This window comes from Trachypithecus francoisi, unplaced genomic scaffold (assembly GCF_009764315.1).
Source record: "Trachypithecus francoisi isolate TF-2019V2 unplaced genomic scaffold, Tfra_2.0 Lachesis_group1, whole genome shotgun sequence".
NCBI classification, from domain to species: Eukaryota; Metazoa; Chordata; class Mammalia; order Primates; family Cercopithecidae; genus Trachypithecus; species Trachypithecus francoisi.
Window position 1 is genome coordinate 133,567,820 of NW_022681454.1, and position 25,151 is coordinate 133,592,970.

Sequence of the window (25,151 nt, forward strand, 5' to 3'; positions counted from 1 at the left end):
AGTTTCAGTTCTTTGATACACTTCGAGAAGCCTGGTACCTTATTGGGCCTGGTGAGTTTTAAGCTTTAAGACCAGAGGTGGGGGGTCAATTTATATAATTATCTTTTAAAAAACTGTCTATGAGACTTTTGGGCTGGTTTCAATCCCCCTTTTCTAGTTATCAGTTCCTCAATCATGGGGAATCTTGTCCTCAATCTTTCTGGCTTCTTCCTGATAAAGAGGGGCATCATGGACAGCTCCTTACCATGGGTGACCACGTGGCCACCCAGTAATCAAAGGTTAGTCCAGCACTATAGTTCTCTTCTAAAACATAATATTTCTCTCTCCAGTCCCCCACTTTCATCAAATACAAATCACAGCAGGACTAATCAACCTGCAAGATAAACTTCAGTTCCATAGACTTGGTCTTTTACCCACACAAAGTGCATCAAGAACCATTGTCCACTTAGGCTCATCTAAATTGGTTTCACTAGAAAATCTCACAAGACATTTCAGTCAAAGTTCTGAGAAAATAACCAGTTCCTTCAACTGGGTTCTGCGATAAAAGTAAACAGGTTGTTAGTAAACATATGCAAAAAAAAAAAAAAAAAAAAAAAAATTGCCATGAATTAAGAATACTCACAAATAGTTTACAAATTATGGAGACATTAGGAAGAGAGAGAAATATGCCTCAAATTCCATTCGCAAAAGTATACTCTACATAATATATTTAAGTATACTTAAAGGCTATAAATACCTCAAGATAAAAAAATTCCCCAGACTTTGAAAAACAAAACAAACCAATCAGTAATATTTCAAACCAAAAAAAACCCAAAAATATATATTTTAGTCCTTTATTAGTTCAGTCTATGCAAGAAATTGCTGCTCTCTGTTTCATATTGGGTTAGCAATCTTTATGAACACATCAGCCTTACAATTAGTCCCCTGGAAATTTTCACTCTAATCCAAGGGCACCATCTCCAAAGTTATCAGAAACCTGCATTAAAGAGCCCTTTTCTTGTACTCTTCCAAAGAAACAAGCCCTGGACTGTAGCTGCTTGTAAATCACTTTTTGAGAAGGATCAAACTAAAACAACATTCGTGAATTACAAAAGCCTTAAGACAGTCATCATTAAAGGCACAGTTGGCAAAGAAATTTGGTTATTTCTGTGGCATACAACAATTTAACCTAATACTCAAAATTATTATTATTGACAACCTATATTAAGATATTAGACTCTTAGGAGTCACACATAATCCTGGAAAACATATTAACGATATATCTATATAAATATAACCCAAAGGAAGCTAAACACTACCATAAATTTGACAATGCTTCCTGCATAATTCTAACATAACAAGCCAAATAAGCCAAATATGTCTCTCTTGGACTTCAGGAAATGTAATATACAAAAAAGCTAGTTTGAGGTCCAAAGAAATTAATTTGGAACTTAAAATTTTGTTCTTGAAAAGTTTGGCAAATATCAAAGTTTTAAGATATTTCCTATCATAAAATGGGATCACAAGCCACTATAAAATAATCATTAATTAAAATAAAACCATTTACTTTTTGATAGAGAGGATACTCAATTTCCCAAATAAGAAGACCTAATACTTCAGAAAGCATGAGGGCAACTAAATCAGTCTCTTTCTACTGCATATTTTTCCTGTACTTTACTCAAAAGGTAAACAAAAATCTATTTTACCTTTTTACGGTATATTATTTAAGTTAAAGCTAATTTTTATAACACCATAGGAACAAATCTATCCAATTTTAATCATTTTGACTATAAGATTTCCATAAACATTTTATAACTTATTATAATTTTCTATTAAGGAGCAGATCAGATCCAAGAAATCCCTGTTATTCCGACACATAGAACCAGATGCTGGCCTTGCATTAGTGTGTTTTTGATATTAGCGTTTAATTTATACAAAAACTCTGAACTAATCTTATCCCTCAAAATCAACCCTTATAATCTCACATGCCCAGGATAGTCCCTGGGCCTAGAGAGATTGAATGATTTTAATTTCTGGCCCTGTGTCTCACAAAATCAGTTCATTTTGGTTTTCATTTTCTCCTGCAACTGAAGATGAGACTTTGGTGTCAATGCTCAAAATTGAGCAGAAGTCAATGCCTTCTTCAGACCCAGCAGTCAAAGCCCTATAACTTAACAGCACACAGTTTAGTTAATAGAATATTTATACTACCGCCCTGTCATTCTCTCAAACATGTCACAAATTAGAACACTGTGATTTGGGCTTTAGCTGTCACTACCTGCAGCACTTCAAACCACTATATTCAAGTAGTTAAGTTACTCATTCCATATGTCTAATTGCTAGCATTCCAGTGACAGAACTGTGACCAAAAGCATCCTATTCCAGACTTATCAAAGTAAGACAACAAACTTTTCTCTCCAACATCAAAAAATGGTAAATGCAAATATCAGTTTTGGAAATTTAATATGAGGATAAGTAATATACTTAAATTCACTTAAATAGTGTACAATAAAACAAGGACAAGTAAGAACAAACACACAATAATTTCTTTTCAGCTATTTAAAACAGCATCATCACAAATTCCCAAGATTGGTTTCTAGACACAGAACTGACAATTGACTGGTAATGTTCATCAGTAAAATCTTCAAATCAGTGCAACAATTGTACTTATTTTGTTTTCAAATACTTACATGAAGACCCATCAGTGATAAATGGTTTGGAGTTAAAAATCATTAGGAAGTCTCACATTAAAAAAAAAAAAAAGTACTACCTAATCCAAGGGAATGTCACTTAATGTTAATAACAGTAAACACAACTAAAGTAGTTTGAGAGAAATCCCAATCAATACCATTTCCTTGAGGACAAGACCAATCTTTCCTGAACATTAAAACTTTGTTCCCATATCACAGCTTTTTTCCATTCATTAAAGGAAAAGATCTGAAACGAACTCAAATTATAGATGTAATTGAATTATCTTGGAAATAAACAACATTTAAAAACTTCTATTCTCATGTACTTTTCTAAATAACAAAGTACATAATGCAAAATTTCGTTCAGAACTTATAAAGGTAAGTCTTTTATGTAATTTTTTAGACATGTGAGATCTCTCATAGCTCTGAAGAATATCAGAAGTAAGCAAAAACCAATCAAATTTTAAATGGCTGGTGTCCTCTATCAATTATTGGAGGCTTGACAAAGGTAGCTTAGAAACTTTGGATAAATAAAGAAATAATACATTGTTGGAAATGCATAGGAAACAAAATGACTACTAATAGAAGGAAATAAAAGCCTTCCATTAGAAACTTTAAAAATCAATGGCTATATATATATATATATATATTATATATATATATATATGTAAAACTGAGAGGGGAATAAAGCAGCAAATAAATAAAAATTAAAACCAAATACAAGCCGAGGGCAGTGGCTCATGCCTGTAATCCCAGCACTTTGGGAGGCCAAGGCAGGTGGATCACGAGGTCAGGAGTTTAAGACCAGCCTGGCCAATATGCTGAAACCCCATCTCTACTAAAAATACAAAAAACTAGCCAGACTTGGTGGTGGGCATCTGTAGTCCCAGCTACTCAGGAGGCTGAGGCAGGAGAATTGCTTGAACCCAGAGGGCAGAGGTTGCAGCAAGCTGAGATCGCACCATTGCACTCCAGCATTCTAGCCTAGGCAACAGTGCGAGACTTCATCTCAAAAACAAACAAACAAACAAACAAACAAAAAAAAAAAACTACAAATAAATGAGAAGCCAACCCCAAATTTTTCTCCTCTTAATTTACCTTGTAGGCCACAGTGTCAACCAGAACCTGAAAACAAAAACAAAACAAAAACACACACACACACACAAAAAAAAACAGGATGAATATTTTCTTCCTGATACAAAATGTAATACCTTTAAATCCATCAATACCCCTAACATTTTGTACAATTAAGAAACTCACTTTAGGTACATAACCAGTAAGTACTTTAGTGTTAGTACTATCTATACAGAATAGTAAATATAGTGTGAAGCAATACAAGCATGTATGTGAAATTTGGTTCCATGTTAAATCTGGCTTCATGTTTAACTATATTTAAAAAAATAATTACCAAACTTCCAGTGCATTTTTAATATAGTTCTTATTTCACTTTCATTAAGACTAAGAAGTTTAACTATGACACGTTAATTAATCTAATTTCTCTAATTTTCTATCATGTTTTAAAGAATACTATGTAAACATTTTTAACTTTCTATTTTTCTCTTTTGTGCACAAAGTAGACATACAGAGAAACAAGAAAAAAATGTGTATGACTTACCCAGATTATCTATAACATGCTTGGACTTTCTATTTTGACCTAAATCTTCTTTCTTTATAATCTGCCTTACTAAAAATGCAAGCTCCTATCCATAGCTTTCTTCACATCTTTCTCCTCTACTCCCTGGTTACTTTATACCTTGATTCAAAAATAACCTTTTTGAGTCTGTAATTTGAATTAATTTTTAGATAACTTCTGAATTAGACAAAATTGTTCTTTTTCTCACTAAAAACATATTTTCTTTGGCCCATTTTATATACAGAATTATATATTATCTATAATTCTTATCCTTAGAAAGCTCAAATTTTAGTGAAAATGTAGGAAGCAAGAAATCCTCAGCTGCCTATCAGATATTAGCATTTTATAGATGAAAATCATTCCATAATTTTTAGAAACACATTTCCCCATATAATTGTTTTTTAATTGGAAATGACTCAGACATTCAATGAGCATCAAAAATAATTTAAAGTGTATAATTACACAAAAAGTTTACCTACAGCATTTATCTCACTTATATGTTCTAAATGCTTCCTTTTCTAACAGCTTATTAGATTATTTCTAAAAACCAATATATTAGATATAGCTAGTCATCATTCTAAAATAGTTATTTCTTTGTTAACCTTTATTTATTTATCTTATTCATAGCCAGTGAACATCAGTGAACATAGAAAAACCCTTAAAGTTCACTACATGAGCATTTTCACCAATAACTCAGGAGATTTAGCTGTTTTCATTAAACTAACAACATTACGTTAGTCTTACTTATCCAAAAAAAATTACACAAAGATCATTTTGTTTGGTTGGGTTCATAGTTTTATAACCTTTTATACCAAACTGTGATACCTCAAAATATCTAGCAGAGATAAACATAAACCCAGAAAAAAAATGTGTGCTAACAATTCTGAAGAATTTCTGTTTTTATTTTACCAACAATTTTAAAGCCAGCTTATTTATTAAAGGTTTACTTAAGTCATGTGAATTTGAGAAATACTTTGGGCTTAATTTATGACTGCACTTTTATTTTTAAACCAATTTGGTAGACACAACATATAACACAAAAAATGTAAATACATAAACACATCTAGACATGTATACATACACATAGACAAAGATCCAATAGATTTTAACTTAGAGCTGTAGCCATGAGATACCAATACAAACTAACCAGTTTGCATGGCTACACTTTGTTTGCCCTGAGAGTTAATCCAACGAAGTTGTAGATCAAAATTATGGGTAAAGCAGTCTCCATGGCAGTTTGACTTTTAAAGGCTAAACCTTCCCAGGCTGCACAGAACACTAGGGCCAAATAGCACCAAAGAAGAATGTCACATGCTAACCAGGCCTGACACTGTATAAAAGTATTGGGGCCAAACAGTATTACAAAGGAGTATCAGCTTACTGAATTCTAATTTTCCATAACACATACAAAATCAATCACCAAAACACATTCCAACTGCTGCAACAACTAACCTCAAGAATGTCGAAACTGAAACAGTCAGGGTGCTTCCCCTCTCCATTGGTTGGGCTTGATCAACCTGCAAACAAAAATTCCCTCAAAATTTCTCTGATTGAGAGGAGCCAATCCCACTGTCTGGTACCCACAAAAGACACTCACTTTCCCGGACACATGACGCACAATTGCAAACAATCCCCATATAGTGTTCATACTGAAACAGTCGGGCACTTCCCTCTCTCAGTCAGTTGGGCTTGTTCAACCAACTAATGAATTTTTTTTTTTTAATTTCTCAAGGTGATGGGAGTAGTTCATGTGCCTGGGCCCACAAAGGATGCTCACCTAAACAGATGCAGATGCCAGATTTCAAAGGCAGTTCTTCCTAGGCAATCAGGAATGTATCTGGGGCCAGCTGCAGTAGGAACAGAGAGATACTGAAACTCACCTCCAATCAAAATTGGGCAAGCAGTTGCTTAGGAGGGCTTCTGAGACTCCCTGCCCATGACAACCAAGCCACAAGGTGGGTTCCAGGTCAGGGAATCAAAATCTGTTACTTACACACCAGAGATTTGTTTTAGATCCTGCTGCTCGCTGCACAGAAAGCCAATCACTAATACAACGAATATTGCCAAAGGAGGCTTTAATTCGGTGCTGCAGCTGAGGAGATGGGAGCTCAGTCTCAAATCCATCTTCCTGACTGACTAAAATTAGAGGTTTATATAGCAAGGAAGAAAAAGAAATGTAACTATATATGAAAACTGGAACTTGGGAGGGGCAAGGAAGCAATCATGATGAATGAGGGGCTTGGCATCTCATTGTCTGGATGTGATGATCTGGTGAATTTCTGTTCTTTTATACCCTTTGAGAGGCCTGATATCTCATTGTCTGGATCTAGTGAGTTTTAAGCTTTAACACCAGAAATGTCAATTTGACTAATATTGATGTCAACAGAGTCATGTAATAATAAAATGACAAAGGAATAATCATAATTGCCTATGAGACTACTGGGTCAGTTTCCATTGCTGGCTATCTGCCTACTCCAGCATACCTACAAGGTAACCACATTTTGTTTTTAACAGAGCAGATCAAATTTAGGCCGGTCCCATGGTTACAGACACATTAAAGTAGTGCAGCTCCTTTGGAGCCAGCCACATGATCACTGCTTAATAAAGGGTTTGCTGAGTGAGTGAGAAATAGAGCAAACATGTGTTATCAATTTATCAGCGGCTCTAGCATTTAATGAAAAAATATATTCCAACTGCTGTGCACAAGAAATGACAAACCTCACCAATAAACGGTGAGGCTAAAGAAAAGGGGCAAGTTTTAGAAAGAAATTAATGTCTATCTTGAAATCAACAATTTCTTATTCACACGACCATGCTAGACATAGCTTTTAAGCAAAAACTCGCAATGAGATACATCTGTCTTAACCACAGTAAAGTTCTGTTTCTGCCTGTGACTAGAACAGTGTTCAGTGATTGTTTTAGCAGCTCTCTTAATACAGACATTATAACACTAGACATTTCTTAGTTAGACATGTAATTTCTCAAAAAAAAAAACCCAATCATAACAATGATTTAATAGTACATCTGTTTTGAGAGGCATTGCAATGTATTTGGTACACTGGTTCCCCATTATTTGTAGGGGATACGTTCCAAGATGCCAAAGTACTGAAACCTATATAATACTGTTTTTTCCTATACATACCTAATTACCTATGATAAAGGTTAATTTAGAAATTAGGCACTGTAAAAGACTAATAATAATAACTAACAATAAAATAGAACATAACCATATGCTGTCATGAAAGTGATATAAATATGCTGTCTCTCAAAGCATCTTACTATACTGTGCTTACAGTTCTTCTTATGAAGATGTGAGATGATAAAATGCCTGAATGATGAGATGAAGTGAGGTGAACGATGTAGGCACTGTGACATAGTCTTAGGCTACTGTCGACCTTGAACACAAGCACTGCAGTACCATAAGCCTAAGATGGCTATTAGGTGGCCAGCAGGTGAATAGCATTTGCAACATGCGTATGCTGGACAAAGGCATGATTCAGGTCCAAGGAAGAATGAAGCAAGATGATGCGAGATTTCATCATGCTACTCGAAACAATGCACAATTTAAAAAGGAAAAGTTGTTAATTTCTGGAATTTTCCATGTAATATTTTCATACCACAGCTGACTGTGGGTAACTGAAATCAAGTGAAACAGAACCAAGGATAAGAAGGGACTACAATATTATGCCTTTCACGGGTACCTAAAAATGCTATATAAAATGAAGATGCCTGCTAAAAAGTAAAATAGCCATGATTAGGAACGTGATTATGATTATTCTGAAGGCTTTAACTACAAAGGGCTTGTTTATTCAATGTTATTTATGTGACAGATTCTTAGAACATTAACCACCAGATATTTCCCTCTGTTTGACTTTGTCATACAAAATGTGGGGTATTCTGAAGTAAATGCTATAAAGTTAGAGGGAGAAGGTTAGACAACCTACTTTCTTTGCAATGTCGTCTACGTTGGAAAAATTGGCATAGGGAATAACTGGATAAAAGAAGTCATTCTAGATGAGTGAGGAAATAACAGTGACCATAAGGACAACATTTTTTAAAAGTGCTTTCAGTGCAGTTGCATATTTGTTTCTTAGACTGTCTTTGCTTAATAATTAGCATATAAATGGTCTCAACTAGGATTGGAAGTTAACGTTTCATTAACCTCACTTGCAATACCTAAAGGAGGCATCCACATTTAAATTCAGGGAGAAAATTAGTCTAACTAAACTCTGAATATGATAATCTTGAAGCAGCCACAAACACATTGAGCACTGACCAAACATCCCAAGTTTCATTAAACACACACACACACACACACACACACTCAACAAGAATGAAAAAACTCACTGATGCTATTTTCCCAGAGGCAATATTGAATAACATCTTAATAAATTATCTTCTATTATTGAATTGTGTATTTTATTTTATTTTATTTTTTTGAGACGGAGTCTTGCTCTGTCGCCCAGACTGGAGTGCAGTGGCCGGATCTCAGCTCACTGCAAGCTCTGCCTCCCGGGTTCACACCATTCTCTGGCCTCAGCCTCCGGAGTAGCTGGGACTACAGGCACCCGCCACCTCGCCCGGCTAGTTTTTTTTTTTTTTTGTATTTTTAATAGAGACGAGGTTTCACCGTGTTAGCCAGGATGGTCTCGATCTCCTGACCTCGTGATCCGCCCGTCTCGGCCTCCCAAAGTGCTGGGATTACAGGCTTGAGCCACCGCGCCTGGCCTTTTATTTTTTCTAAATGATATTTTATTCATTTATTTATTCAGTCAAGACAATTCATTCCATCTTTTCATCATTAATTCATCCATTCTTCATTTAACAAATATTTTTAAAGCACCTGCTTTAAGTAAACCACAATTTTATAGCCAAGAGGAGGTGATCTAAAGCAAAGTAAGACCTAGCTCCTATCTTTGTGGGGCCTCCTTTATAGCAGAAAAGACAAGACTACAAACAGGAGAAAATTCAAATGAACATGAGTTTTTAAAATTGAATTTTTACCATGTGATGAACATTGTGTAAAACAACTAATTCGAAGACACATTGGCATGAAACAGAACTTAGAAAAGCACATGGGGAGTTCAGAGAGATTGCTACTCTCCAGGAGGCAGAGTGAAATGGTTAAGAATAAGATCACTCAAACCTCAGTTTGTATCTGGGCTTGGATATTACTTCCCCTTTTAACCTTAGGCAAGACAGTTGATGTCTCATTGCTTCATCCTCCTCATGTGTGAAAAGGGAATGAAATGATAATAAGAGTGCCTACCTGGTAGGGGTGTTGTAAAGATGAAATTAGCTAAGAAATGTGAGATACTTAGAACTGTGCGGTATGTAGTAAATGGTGTAATGTTTTATTTTTCATGTATTATGAACATTTTCCAAAAGGAATAACATTTTAGCTAACTGATATTTCAAATAGAGGGTTTTCTTTTTTTTGAAAAGTGAATTCCTGTTTTCAGAAGTAAAACTAGGTTAGTGATTCACCAGCACTAAATATTTAGTGCCAATTCATGAGGCACTTTAGAATTACAATGTTTGTATTAGAAAAAGTACTGGACTGAGAGTGAAGTGTACCAATGATAATTATAGTTTTATAGAAATAGTTATATGACTTTCAGCAAATTGGAAGTTGTAAATTGTAAACCTCAATTTCCTAGTCCATAAAATCAGATGGAGTGTTGTGTATATGTGTGTGTATATATGTGTAAGTTGCAAAGGCATTTAAATACTTCAATAGTGCTTGAAGGCTCATAATGTAATAGAAGACACTTTTGAGTCTTATACTATAAAGATTTGCTCCATGTGCTGCAATTTATGCTTCATAAAATTTAAGAAAGCACAATAATATCTACCAATCATAAAATAGCAGTCTTCTTGAGATTAGGAAAATCATATCTAACCAGTCATCAACAGAAGTCATGAAACAGAACTAAACTTTAATTGAGAAATTTTATGTAGAAAACTTATTCTTGGATCAACACTAACTCTGTATTTGTATCTCACCTTTGTCTGAAATTTACTTTCTCACCTGCAGGTGAAAGAAAAATACTATCACATTCTTTAAGTTCTATTTCAAATTGATCTACTTAAAGACTGTCATTAAATAGGCAGTAGAGTATAAATTGTATTCAAATTAAAAATAAAAAATGCACAAGTATGTAATTACTGTAATATATACAAACAACAACAAAATATATGAAGTAAAAGATTTAAATACACTTTACTCCCCATCCCTAGCTACCCAGTATAACTATCACTCCTGCTCTTGTTTTCTCATTTCTAGATAGAATCACTTGTAACCATATGCTATGATTCTGTTCAAACTGATTTTTCTATGTATTTACATGCATATATATGTCCATGTAAACCTGCATATTTTCCTCTGTATAAAGGGAGTTATACATTTTGTTCTTTGATGGAAAAATAACACATTGTTGAAGATTCTTAATTATAGCTACAGTAAGCAAATTTCCTATCATTTATTGCCCATTAGCAGTGATTCTTTTCTGAAACAGCTATATATAATTTTTGCTTACTTTCATTTTTAAGTGTCAAGGCTTCTTTATTGTTTTCCCAATCTGTTGCAAATACTTTTTGCCTACGTTGTCAATTGAATTTTATTAGAAGTATATTTCATGGTCCTGTTATTATAAAAAGTTTTAGTTTTACAGGATCAAATTATCATTCTTTCCTCTAAGGCTACTGGTTGTTTTATAAGCCATTTCCTACTTAAAGCTGATAAAATATTATTTTTAATTTTTTACATATAAGTATATATGTATATGTATATGTGTGCATATATTCTTATATATAATATATAAAATATAATATATATAATATATATAAACTGTATATATATATTTTTTAAGTCACCTAGATTTTTTGTACTAGGTGAGGTAGAATATTATTTTTAGTTTATTTTCTTTCTTTTCCCACAAAGAATGGCTTATTTTCTGAACATCATTTCTCATTTCTAGTTCACTCTTTTTGCGCAGATTTAAATTTTTATCTTTATCATGTAATAGCTTTTCACCTGAATATGAATAAAACGATTGTTAACCTCTAAATTAAGTAAGATGATTTGTATTATGTCAAGATTTTTTTAGGTTAAACAATAATAATAGCTTATTGTAGTTTGGATAATTGAGATTTTAAGTGCGAGCAGGAGTGTAGTTTTATAGAAAATCTATTAGAGGCCGGGCGCGGTGGCTCAAGCCTGTAATCCCAGCACTTTGGGAGGCCGAGACGGGCGGATCACGAGGTCCGGAGATCGAGACCATCCTGGCTAATACGGTGAAACCCCGTCTCTACTAAAAATACAAAAACTAGCCGGGCGAGGTGGCGGGCGCCTGTAGTCCCAGCTACTTGGGAGGCTGAGGCAGGAGAATGGCGGAAACCCAGGAGGCGGAGCTTGCAGTGAGCTGAGATCTGGCCACTGCACTCCAGTCCGGGCGACAGGGCGAGACTCCGCCTCAAAAAAAAAAAAAAAAAAAAAAAAAAAAGAAAATCTATTAGAAAAAAATGCAACATTTTCACAGATTTTCTTGCTGTCAGTGTAACTTACGTAAAACTACTTCATAGCATCTAACATGGATCTATATTACAATCCTGAGTAAGAAATGGTAATGTAATTTAGACTACACGCTTAAAAAGTGAAGATCTCATGCTAGAGTTATTAAGTTTTGGCAAAAGGAATATGTGGGTTTTCATGTTATGTGACCTTAAATCAATGATTTTAGGATTCTATGAGGTGAAGTACACAAAGATCTTACAAGTGCTTTCAACACACACACACACACACACACACCCCTGTATGTATTGAGTGGGTCCCCAAGACCATCTTCAGGTTCAATGATTCAATAGAAGTACTCAGAAAAGCTATTACATTCACAGCAATGGTTTATTACAGTGAAACGAAGTCAATTAAAATCAGAAAGGAAAAAGGCACAGAGGTGCAAGTTTCCAGTTTTCTTCTCCCAGTTGAGTCATATAAACAGCACTTAATCCACCCAACAATTGTGTGTGACAACACATAGATAGTATTGCCAACCAGGAAAGCTCATCCAAGGCTTGGTGACCAGATACATTTGTGGTTTTGGTCATGTTGGGTCTGCACAGCTGGCCTCATTTACTCAGTCTCTTGCCCCTCCAAAGCTCAAAGTGATACCTCATGAACCAAGACCCCCACCTTAAATTACACAGTTAGCATAGACTACCTGGTGTGGCCCTAGGTCCCAAGTAAACACAAATACTCTTATCAAGCATGATATTCCAAGAGTTTAGAAGTTATCTCCTAGAAGCTGGTCAAGGACTAATCCTTTCTTTGGAATGTGCAGAGTTTACACAACACAGACCTGCAGAGAAAATCGTTAGCTACACAGTGCATAGCTTGTCAACTAAATGGTGATTACACAGATACTAATTAGGAACAAGACTGTGAAACAAACAAACATATAAACCAAAAAAACAACCAAATGTGCTATCTACTTTTTAATGCTCTAAAATAAATTTATAAAAAGTATTTGAAAAGATAATCATGGGTAATGTTCAAATTTCAAAACCACAGTGAATAATTCACTATTTCCCTGATATTTTAAAAAATAAATTTTCTCCAACAGTAGAGAAGGCATATTTGGAAAAAAATCTCACTTGTCATTTTCCATACAAGTTGAGAAACATGATGAGCAATTAGTAGATGCAATAATGCAGTGCAATCTTCAGAAACCTCTTGAGGGTATCAGGAAAATATCCTATTTGAATATTGGGAAGTGAGGGAGTCAGTCTGGTCTGATCTATGTAGTTTGGCCTTTGAATACCTAAGGTGCTGTCAATCATCCTTTCTGAATTAGTTTAGCACAGCAGGAATTACTAACTTATGCAACCCAAACTGCTGCCAATAAAAAAAAAATATTAAGGAGTTTTGTATTTGCAAAAGACACAATTATTGTCAAGAGGTGTCTCATTGTTTTAAATATATATTTGTAAATATGCTGAGATACCTTTCACCCTTTGTAAGTATGCAAAATGTAAAATGCATTTCAGCTATTTAACTCATATGTTTGTGCTATAAGACACTAAATAAAAAATATTTACTTACTTAATTTGTTTTTCCCTTGTATGTTTTTATACTATGTGAATATAATGGACATTGAAGTGCTTCTATGTCATGTTTGTGAAATAAAAATATATATTTTTCAAAAATAAAAATACATTTTTGAACATAGTTAATAATTGTACTAAAGATGGAGCTCATCAATAAAATGTTAGTTTCTTCAGCATGGCTATGCAAATACTGTAGGCATAAATTTTTATTTACATACTTTAACTTTCTCTAGTAAAGACTTTGGTTGAACTGACTGAGATTAAGGGAATTAAATCATCCACTAGTATTTCAGTATATTTCTTTACTATTTTTTGTCACTGAGATGGTTTTTAAAATAGCTAATTTCCAAAAAAAAAAAGAAGAAAAGAAAAGAAAACAACACATATATATGTTCTACTGATGATTATGAAAGAATGCTGTATTAGGAGTATATTTTTGGAAATCTGTTCAAAAGTAACTGTATACTCTTAATAATGATCAAATCCCTTTGAATAAAAGGAAACAAAACATTCTAGAAGTTTTTTATAAATGTAAAACAAGTTCATATGATACTCAGTTCATATGGCAGATGCATTTAAAAATATTGTTGAAAAGTATTGTATGACTGCAGGGTAATGAACAAGGTGTCATTTTCCTTGATGATAGTTACCTGCTCATTCTCCTTCACAGTAAAAAAAAAAAAAAAAAAAGTCCAAGTAATTCAGTATTTCCCCAACTATTAGGAAGGCAGTAGAACATGACTGTTAAGACATAGGTTTTGGAGTCAAATTGGCTGGATTCTAATTTTGCCTTTACCAATTCCTAGTTGTAAGACTCCAGAGTGTGAGATACTAATAGTATGTGAGTATTATGGATTTTTGAGGATCAAATGAGCTAATGCATGAAAAGAACTCAGCATAGTACCTGTACTTTATAGGTATTCAATAAATATTATCAATTATTATCTTTGTTTTGGTTTATTAATTCAAAGAACCTTCATTGTAGATCTTATCTTTGGTTTGCTTTATTAATTCAAAGAACCTTCAGCGTATTTAGAGAATAAACATCAATTGACCCTAAAACTGTTTTGAATAAATCTCCATAATGGAAACAATATAGTGCTGTATATTTCAAGAATTAGTGTATTGTCTATATTAGCACTCACCAATCTAACGTTGTGAAAGGAAGGAGAGATGTGTGTTAACCCATACCACCACCACAGTGGCCACATGTGACTACTGGGCACTTTAATATAACAAGAGCAACCAAAAAACTGAACTTTTAATTCCACTTACTTTTTCTTTTCTTTTTTTTTTTTTTTGAGACTGAGTCTTGCTCTGTCGCCCACGCTGGAGTGCAGTATCACGATCGCGGCTCACTGCAAGCTCTGCCTCCCGGGTTCACACCATTCTCCTGCCTCAGCCTCCCGCGTAGCTGGGACTACAGGCGCCTGCCACCACGCCCGGCTAATTTTTTTTTTTTGTATTTTTAGTAGGGACAGGGTGTCACTGTGTTAGCCAGGATGGTCTTGATCTCCTGACCTTGGTATCCGCCCTCCTTGGCCTCCCAAAGTGCCGGGATTACAGGAGTGAGCCATCGTGCCCGACCTCCATTTACTTTTAATTAACTTAATTTAATTAGCTACATATGGCTAGTGGCTACAGTATTTATGGCACAGGTCTATATGCTTTATTTAAGTAAATTTGTCAGCTAAACCTAGATATTTCCAGCTATCACTGCAAAGCAGAGCACACTCAATTGAACTTGCAGTAAGGAAAACAATATCCTAGTTTGTTTGGAAGTCTCTCTCTAGACATAAGAGTAGAGTTTTTTCACTGTTCATCTTTAGATCAATAAAAACTTGATTTCATTTTGAGATCCTGGCTTGTCAAAGCAGAGCTAACAGAAACCTCTCAAACAGGCTATCTGCTGACACTGGCTCTGAAATTCTACATGGAAACTGTCATCAGATTCAGGCCAGCTAGTAGCAAGCAGATTCTATACCTTGGTGAAAGAAAATAAAGAGGAGAAGAGCAGTCAAGCTCTGGATTCTCGGGGACCAGGATGCATAACAGGGAGGTTCAAAACGTCTTCTGTGTGGCTTCTAGGAGCAGTTGAAAGTCTCCATCAGAATTCTCTGCATTAAAATATGGTCCCCCTATTATTAGTTTTTAAAATGTCTGTGATGCTTTCCATTGGCCAAATCCAACTAAAAGCCAGAGAAGATGAGAACTCTGTTGATGCAGTTCATACAGCTCCACTTCCTGGGAAGGATTCAGGGAGAAACGGGTTGGAGAGGGGCTCAGCATGAACAGGTGGAAGATATAAAGCATATTCTGTTTACAACATGAAATTGTTAACAGGAAACTAGAGAGGTATAGGACCATCCTGTTCTTAAACCATGCAGATAGGCCTGCAAAGAGAAAGAACAATGAAACAAATACATAACAAAAACCAGCTGAGTCACAGAAAGTGCTGACAATTTTGTATTTATTTATTGATTTACTTATTTATTTATTTATTTTTGAGGCAGGAGCTCAGTCTGTCACCCAGGTGGGAGTGTAGCGGCATCAAGGTTTATTTTAGTCTCTACTTTCTGGGGTCAAGTGAGCTTTTTGCCTTGGCCTCACAAAGTGCTGGGATTACAGGCATGAGCCACTTAGGCACCATTCTTTCCAATCTACATCTCTGCTCTTTATGTTTAGTAAGACATCTTTGAACACTTACAATACATATTTTATATTTTACTTAATCTAGCAAATTTCTGGTTTTGTGCAATCCAAAATATTTGGCTAATATAAGTTTAAATATTCTCTACTTTTCCCATCTTTTCCTTTATCAAAGAAAGCAAAATCAGACCTTTGCTATGCATGGTGGCTCACACCTGTAATCTCAGCACTTTGGGAGGCTGAGGTGGGAGGATCTTTTGAGGCCAGGAGTTCAAGACCAGCTTGGGCAACATAGTCAAATGCACTCTCTACAAAAAATGAAAAATTTTCTGGGATTGGTAGTGCAATCCTGTAGTCCCAGATATTTGGGAGGCTGAGGTAGGAGGATCACTTGAGCCTGGGAGATAGAGACTACAGTGAGCCATGATTGCATGACTGCATTCCAGCCTGAGCAGCACAGCAAGACCCTGCCTCAAAAACAAAACAAAACAAAACAAAAAACAAGAAACAAACAAAAAAACAGAAAAAGAAATATATTAATTTACCATTACCAGTTAAATGAAACCACACTGCTAAATAATGACTTGAACTCAGATATGTTCTCTTGAATTAAATACCTTTGGACTTCAAAACTAACAGTAATTATTTGTGTAAAATTTACAACCACAGACAATATCCACGAAAAATGTTTTGAAAGACAGATGTATATATGTGAGTGTGCCTATGTACATGTGTAAGTGCATCAAAGAGTAATAAATGTTATATAACTATTTCTTATATCAGTAGTTGATAGACATTATTTAATATTTAAACTATGGGATACTATGTTTATTATTCATTTTATGTTTATGATTATACCTAAGTGAAAATGGAAAAAAAATGCCTGAAATATATTAGTGTTGCACTATTCTTGACCATTAAAAGTGAATGGAAAATTAAGTAGAAAATACTTGACAGAAGGGATTCTTGGAATTTTTACTTTTTATTAAAAATATCAAGTAATAATAATCAAAGTTATGCTTTATTGAGTACTTACTACATATCAGGCATTTTGTGAAAATGCTCTCAATAGCTTATTGAATTTAACTCAAAACAAAGCGAGTGAGACTGTCTCACTTTACACAGCAATAAATTGTGACCTAGAAGTATTAAACTGTTGATTGAAGGCAAACCTGTACTATACAGGGCAAGCTGCATCTCAAGTCCAAATCTAACTCCAAAGTATTGACTTTGAGGTAATGCCTTCTCTCTATAATATAATGCCTTTTCCCTTCTATTTTTCCATTTTTAATTCTGAAGTAAAATACATTTCAAGAGAAACTGAATCTCCCTTTATAGAAATGCTTAAAGCAAATTATAAATTGTAATCTTGTAAAACAAGTTAACTGTAATATCTTGCTAGAAAGGAAAATGGATGGTATTTTCTTCCTAACACCCATTTAAGCTCTCTGATTTCACAGTTTCACTGATTCATCCTCTTATATCAATAATACCAATAATAGTATCTTTTGAAAGAGAAACTTAATTTCATGCTAGAATTATTTGATATCTCTTTGACAATCAAACGTTTTGTTCGACATCAGGGAAAAATGAATGCCATTTCCTCTTCTTTTGGTGAAATTGTATACCAAATGTTTACCTTGAAAATTCCCTATGCAAGTACATTTTTTTAGATTTAAATCATTTGCTAGATTTTATGGGCTACTGTGGTAGCGTGTTATAGTAATGGCTCTCGGTGAACATGTCTTGCCAGTACCCATGCCCTGTTTTACTATATGCCTACAATGAATTAGGGCTTGGTCATGTCAATTGTGATGGCCAACTGAAAATCAGCAAATGTGAAACAGAGACTTAAACATTGATTTCCCCTCCTTACAACAGTGCTCTGAAACATCATGTCATTAACAAGCATAAGATGTGAGACAAGATAAAAAGAGATTCCCAGCCATCCCAACTCCTCTCGCTGACCACAGCCTCCAGCCAACCTACCAGCTGAATTCAGCTGTATAAGAGACCTAACTAAGGTGGCACTAGTAGAATCAATCTGAAATTTTCTATCATCCATTAGGCTAGAGGCAAGATTAATTTACTTCTTGTTACATTATCCTAGGAACATTTAATCCTTGTTTCCCTAAAAAAGGTTACATATTTTGATATTATACAGTAAACTATTCATTCATTTAACACAGTTTAACAAATGTTTGCTAAGAATCTACTATTGTAAGGTGCCATATTAGATGCTGGATTCATAGTAGTATTAATAGCAGTATGTTATTCCTGTTATCATGGAATTATAATATGGTGGGCAATAAAGAAAATAAAAGAGTACATTAAAAGCATTTTTGTTACAAATTTAATAAAAGCTATAAGGAAATGTTCATTATCTTGGTAATACTTAGGCCTGGAGGACAAGGCGGACCAACGGTTAAAAACTCTGCCTGTCCATGATTAATATAATTAATCTCACATACTCTAAACTTTAAATGCTGAACGAACAGATATCTCTACATATAGCTAACAGAGATCTCTAATAACAGAACTCACGCTTGCATAAATACTATTGCTACTTTATTGATCTAACTATTTTATTCTCTAGATAAATACCACAACACCTTTATAGATCCCTAATATTTATTGGACAAATATTTGACTTCATTCAAATGTACATTATCACCCTCATTCTAAAAAACCCATCTTGAAATTTGGTAATTCACGACTACATAGTCCCCTTTCCACTTTCTTGCTGAGTCTTAGTATAATGTACCATCTTTCCTAATTTGCACAACATGAGATTTCTCCTTTCTTGCTGGCCACTAATCTTTAAAGGAATGTTGATAATACCCAGAAATAAAAGAAAGCCTGAGCCTTTGATGTATTAAAAACCTGGGGCCGGGCTTAGTGGCTCACGCCTGTAATGCCAACACTTTGGGAGGCGAAGGCGGGCAGATCACGAGATCAGGAGATCGAGACCATCCTGGCTAACACGGTGAAACCCCGTTTCTACTAAAAGTCCAAAAAAAAAAAAAAAAAAAAAATTAGCCGGACGCCGTGGCGGGCGCCTGTAGTCCCAGCTACTCAGGAAGCTGAGGCCGGAGAATGGCGCGAACCCGGGAGGCGGAGCTTGCAATGAGCGGAGATCGCGCTGCTGTACTCCAGCCTGGGCCACAGAGCGAGACTCCTTCTCAAAACAAAACAAAACAAAACAAACAAACAAACAAATAAAACCTGGATGCATTATTCCCAAGCCTTGCTCGGGGAGTACTTTCAACTTTTTATGTTTTGCTCTTGCAATGCAGCAGGTATAACCGATAGAGTGTCTTTTTTCCTCCTTTTATTAATTTGGGGTTTGTGACTTCTATTCCAAATTCTGCCCAGGTTAAGAAAAGGGAAAACAATATTTCAGAGACTAGAGTGCTTCTAGACCATGTTTTCCTCAGAAGGGGAAATGATATTATTTAAAATATTTTAAATAACAAAGTCATGAAAAGAATTTAATACTCCTGGTTGGAAATTGTAATGGATTTGATACACTAGTTATAATAAAAGGAAGTAGTTTGGTGTGGGTTAAGCATTCAGATTCTGGAGTCTGATTACTCAGGTTTGATTTTTACCTCTATCTCTTAATAGCTGTTGATTTGGGTCAAATTATCTAACCTTCTGTACCTCATTTTTCTCAGCTGCAAAATGGGAATCAGAAGATAATGAGAATTTCTCTCACATGGTTTGTTCTCAGCTGTAGTGAATGCACATTGTGAGGGCTGGCTCATGCTAGGTCTTATTACCACGGCATTATCAAATTTTTTTTTTCCAAATTTTCCCTTTTTAATGAAATATAGCCCAGATTTCCTCAATTCTTATTCCTAAAATGTTAATGTAATTTTTCAATTATTTTTTAGTATAATAATTTCAGAGAAATATGTCCAACTATATGGGCAAAAGTACTCATCAAAAAAACCCACATGAATTATTTAACCAATAAAATTGGATTTTATATTTGCATAAATAAAAATAATATTCATTTGGATAGCAATATTTTATATTTTTGTCATATAATTTAATGTCTAAACATTTATTATCTGGGAAAAGAGAAAATGGGCCACTTTCCTATAATCAAGAATATAAATAAGGTATAATTTCTTAGGAGGAACACTTTTTCTAAATACAACAAAAAGTAATTGAAATGAAATACATAAAATCCCTAATTGCCTACCAGCCTGATTTGTATAGGTATACTTTCCAGAATCATTGACTACCTCAGTGAGAACAGTTTGACACACTCCATTTATTGATTAAGATACATTCACTTAATTGACTCACTGATGTATTAAGAAGCCTATTTTTCCTACATTACCAGGTCAATTTTCATTTTTCCTTTTCAGTGAAAATTTATCTGTATTATCACAAAGCAGAAACTAAACTAGTGTTAGCAGCTGTTTGTAATGGAGACCCAGATTCAGGACTACTGACTGTCATTGCCCAGATACATGACTTTCGGCATGTCAGCAGCTATGCGATTTGGTCAAATTAATTCCTTAGCTTGTGTATTGTATATAAGATGAGAGACAGGAATTACATTATCTCTAAGGTATCTTTCAGTTCTAACCTATCATAGCTCACATGTGCCCTAAAATTCCAACTTTATTTTACTTTTTGACACTCAAGAACATTTTGAATTATTTTAAGGGATAGTTATCAAATTCACAAATCTTTCTTAAAATATTATTGAAATTAAATGCAATGTGGAACAAGTATTTTGTGTCAGGTTTATATCATCATATCAAATAGACTATCTTAATGTACTGCAACTGCAACTGTCTTGAAAATTTTTTAATTATAATCTTGCAAAAAATCATATAACTGCAACACATACTTCTTCACTTATATTTGATAGATTAAAAAAAGTAAAAGAATATTATGTGAATACTTCTAAACCTAACCACACTAATTAATTCACATTAATAGATTCCTAATGTGCTAGAAGGATAACATTTTAACTTCATAAATGTGCATGTTGGTTTCTTTTATGAGATTTCTTTCCATTTCTCTCTCTCTCTCATTTTTTTTTTTTTTTTTTTTTTTGTTAACATTCCATTTTCAATACACTGTTGAATTGAGAACAGTCCCTGGCGCTACACTTCTCAGGCTTGTGCACCACTTAGCTTATTCTCAAAAAACACAAATCTGCCCTGGCCTGTTCCTTTTACTCAGGAGATACTGGAAGCACACCCACTTATGTTAGGAGGTGTGGGGACAGTGCTCAGACCACATCCCCTCATTGCTTTACACAATTCTGCCCCAGACACTGCCCTGCTTCCATCACTGCTGCTTTCATGAACTGCCAACTGATACACTCTGCTGCTTTACATAAACGAAGTTTCCTTTTCTCCTGAGTAGTAGAAATAGCTTCTTTTTTTTTTTTTTTTTCCCTATGCGTGAGTATTTTAGGGAGATCCCACAGCACAGTTACTTAACAGCCCAGATCCTAAAACACTTGTAGTTTTATGAGGAATCTTTTCTTCCTCGCGATGCACAGCTGTGAGGACTGAGTGTTCCATTCTAGCTCCTGTGCTCAGTCTGGTGAATTGTACTGGATTCCTTCCAATTCTGACTCTGACTCCCCATAATGTGTGTACCAGGTTCTTCTGTTCATAGCTGAATCCCAAGAGATAACACAATCCTAATGCCTTGGCAAATTAGCAGATGCAGCTAGATATGAGGTTGAAGTTGGTGCTCAGGGAGTGGTATACAGTAGGGCATTGCCTAAGGTGACCTGGATTACCAATATGAACTCACTGTGATCCAGTTGAGACAGAGGGTTGCATAAGGAAACCCTACTACAGTTCATCTCAAAATTAAATCGTTTCATTAAGTATTCTAAATCTATTATGGAGATTTGTAATGAATTACAAACTAGGATAAAAGAGTTTGTAATAACAATAACCTGAATTTATATTCAAATACTAAGTAAAATTTTGACCAGTGAATGCATTAATAAATTTTCAAACAAAACCAAAACACTTTTTAAAATAACAAGGTAATAAATTTTTTAAAACAGTAGTTGTAAAACAAATACAAATTTTTCTAAATGGAAATGTGGGAAACAGTTTAGAGGAACATCAAAAACTACCTCTTCAAAATTATCCCTATTTGAAATTAGAGTAATTTCTCTATGTAGATTATTGCCATTGTTACTGTTATTAGTATTGTTTTAACTCAGCTGCTACACACTGTCCATATAATTTCACAAACTTTGCTTTCACTTAATATTATTACATATCTGTAAATCCGTGCCATTACCTAAAATATACAACCATTAACTCTAAGGCCTGATTCATTAAAAATCTGTGGCTGTAGCAAAGATAATGAAGCCTTTCCGTATCACTGACTTTTAAAGTTTCTTTCAGTCTCTCACAATTTCAAATTGAATGTTTTGTTGTTGTCATTTGTTTGTTTGTTTTTCAGAGACAGGGTTTTTCTCTCCTCTATCCCCCAGGTTGCAGTACAGTGGAAAGATCATAGCTCACTGCAGCCTCAAACTCCTGGACTCAAGTGATCCTCCTGCCTCAGCCTCTCAAGTAACTAGTACTACAAGCATGTGCCACTATGCCTGGCTCAAATTAAGTTTTAATAAACATATATATGCTAAGCATCCATACTTATTTCTGACTTTTTAAAGGATAATTAAAAAATATATTTACAAAGTATTTGGTTAAAGTGTGTAAGTATATTGAGATAATACCATCATCAACTGCTTTTAAATAGAAAACAATTTACACAGTTAGTTGTGATGCATGAAAATACTTAAACCTTTTTAAAATTTTATTTTCAAATCTAAATTACATAATTTAATAGTTGAACTTTTAATATGTAATGAATAAGTGTGAATAAAAATAAGTTATTTAAATTTAACTTCCAGAATATTAGTCATTAATTATATGCAGATAATCTAGTTTTTAATGTTAGTCATAAAGTAATATAGGCAAAATTATCCTGTAGGTTCTTTAGAGTACATATGAAGAATATTTACCAAGATTTCCTTATCTGAGAATCAAAAAGTTATTTATCTTTCTTTTGAGACAAAATATGTCTAAAGTTTACTGAGATAAACCATAGAACAATTTAAAAAATATTATTTCCCTCCCTTTATTACCTCAAAAAATCATCTTCCAATGGGTACTCTCTTTCCTGAAATAGACTCCTAACTACTAAAATTAATATACTATAAAAATTTATTAAAATGAAATACATGTTTTGTAAACTGAAATTCATTATTGGGCAGACTTATTCAGTAACACCTACAGTCAAAAAATGGTCTGCCATGGGCTCAGGGTTGTCTTTGTGATACATATAGCACCAAGCATTGAAGCAGAAAAGTTACTTTCTGTGGACAGCGGATCCCCAGGAGAAGAGAAAGAGGAAAATACTTGGTCAAGAATACACACTTTCTGCTCCAACATTTGCCAACAGACATCTCCCTCTACCTCCATTGGAAAAAAGGAGCAGGAAAAGACTGAGAATTTAAGGGATAAGGTCTACTTGTATAGACTAGGGTGATAGTGAAGAAACTGTTTCCATAATTATAGCTAATATCTACTAAACACTTTATAGGGGTGGTTCCTGGTAGTTTTTATATTTTATCTTATTTAAATCTCCCAACAATTTGATTATGTAGGTATCGTTGTTTCCTCAACTATACAGATAAAGAAATAGACACTAAGTAGTACAAAACAAGTAGTTTGCTTAAGGGAACAAACCTAGAAATTGGTATAGCTGAAATTTCAATGCAGGTGGTTAGACTCCAGAGGAGTTTTTAATCAGTGACAAAACTCACTACTATAATATATATTCAAATATTTAAATGCTATTTTGTGCTTTTAAAAGCTATTTTGTGCTTTTACTCACTAAAGTGAGTGCATCCAACTGTATAACTGCATTAGTGTTAAATTTAGCCATAGAGTAATTGGCTACTTAGTGGCACAACATAGGGCCAGAGTTGATTGATATGCCCCCCAAACTAGGGGCCCTAGGTCTAGTTTGGACCTGAACATTTAGGGTAAGGCAGAGTATGATAAATCAATGAGGCTGGGCTCGGTCATTTGTCTGTATCTTTAAGAATACCTGGTTTGGGACCTGGAAGATGACACATACTTAATTCATCTTCCTTATGTACGTATAAATCGATGGACTAATGGATGGACTAATATATAATTGGATGAATCGAGTCAGGCTGGACTTGAGTCAGGGTTGTATAATCACATTAGATGCTTTTCTTTTATTATCTTAGCAGTGACCTTGAAATAAGAGTATTGGTGTTTAGCTAATAAAAAACACAAGTATGTAATACCCAGAGGCTAAAGGTGCATCACTGCAGCGCTTTCTCAACTTTAGTCCCTGTGGAACTTGCTTTTTGCTGGCTGTCCTCAGGAGGTCACTGTCAGTTTCTAGAATCATTTTGAGTTTCTTGTCAACTGAGTTACTGGACATTTAAAAGCCAACAGGGGAAAGAGAGACACTCTAGCAGACCAATGCTTCCATCTTCTTTAATGTAATCAGGTACACCTCAACAGTTTTACCATATTCTATTGACAGAAACAAATCACAGGTTATGCCCACACGCAAGGGGGGATTCTGCAAAAGTTATCATTCTTGCTAAAGAAAAAAAAAAAAACAGGAAAAATTGATGAACAAGTTATATCATTTTTGACAATATTGCTTTTAAAAAATTCCTCCTTATTAAATAAATCAAATACATGAATCCTTGAACCAAAAGTGCCACTTGACTTTGAAGCTTTCCCTTGGGCGCTTTTCTGGAATGTTTGTTTGAGATAGAAGAATGTTTGTGCAATTGTTTCCATTACGATTGAGTTACATTGCGAATAACAGAAATCAATGGCTGAATTATTTTCTGATTGCTGCTGTAACAAACTGCCAGTATGGTAGTAATAGTGGCTTAAGAAAATACAAATTTCATTAAGTTACAATTGTGGCCTTCAGTAATCTAAAATAGGTCAGGAAGTGTGTTTTCTTCTGAAGGCTCTAGGTGAGAATTTGTTTCCTTCTTCTTCTTCTTTTTTTTTTTTTTTCAATTGCTAGAG

The 25,151-nt window shown here is 34.5% G+C and overlaps 1 long non-coding RNA gene across 1 annotated transcript; it reads right to left on the reverse strand.

Annotated features, from left to right (window-relative positions):
* Positions 1 to 3,721: 3,721 nt before the first annotated feature.
* On the reverse strand, positions 3,722 to 6,219 carry LOC117084807. The gene is made up of 3 exons (XR_004437678.1): positions 6,080 to 6,219; positions 5,755 to 5,819; positions 3,722 to 3,794 (listed from the first exon to the last, which is right to left on the reverse strand). It is a non-coding gene; the product is annotated as an uncharacterized LOC117084807 (long non-coding RNA).
* Between the last annotated feature and the right edge of the window lie 18,932 nt (positions 6,220 to 25,151).